This window comes from Haliaeetus leucocephalus, unplaced genomic scaffold (assembly GCF_000737465.1).
Source record: "Haliaeetus leucocephalus isolate CR32 unplaced genomic scaffold, Haliaeetus_leucocephalus-4.0 Scaffold848, whole genome shotgun sequence".
In the NCBI taxonomy this organism is placed as follows: Eukaryota; Metazoa; Chordata; class Aves; order Accipitriformes; family Accipitridae; genus Haliaeetus; species Haliaeetus leucocephalus.
The window spans coordinates 7,941,454-7,941,946 of record NW_010973284.1 but is presented as its reverse complement, the minus strand read 5'-3'; positions in this window follow the sequence as shown (position 1 = coordinate 7,941,946).

Sequence of the window (493 nt, the reverse complement as noted above, 5' to 3'; positions counted from 1 at the left end):
CACAACACGGATTCGAGGTTAATGGTTCCTGCTACTAATGACTTTCTAGAAGCTGAGCCCTGTTCTTACCCCTGATACTGCAAACCTCTGAGTAGAAGCCTGAGTTATGGCCCAAACAACCATGTAGCCCAGCCTGTGCTGTCTCACATATCAGAGAAGAAATCATTTGGGTGTATAACTATTCACCCCTTGGTTTTTTGCTGATGGAGGCTTCTAACTGCCAGGGTTGCAGCTCCAACAAGATGTGGGGCCACAGCCTCAGACCCAGCCAGGCTTCCCATGGTGTAAGCAGGGAGGGATGAGGCCCCTTCCCCATTCTCTGTGTCCCACCACTTCACCACCCAGCCCAGCTCACGATGCGACACTTCACGGGCACAAAGGGAAGCACCTTGTGGCTGATGTGATCCTTGATGCTGACGGGGATGCCATAGAGCAGCCCTTTCTCCTTCTGCCGTTCTATTTCCTGGAGCTGCTCCTCACACTCTGGGATAAA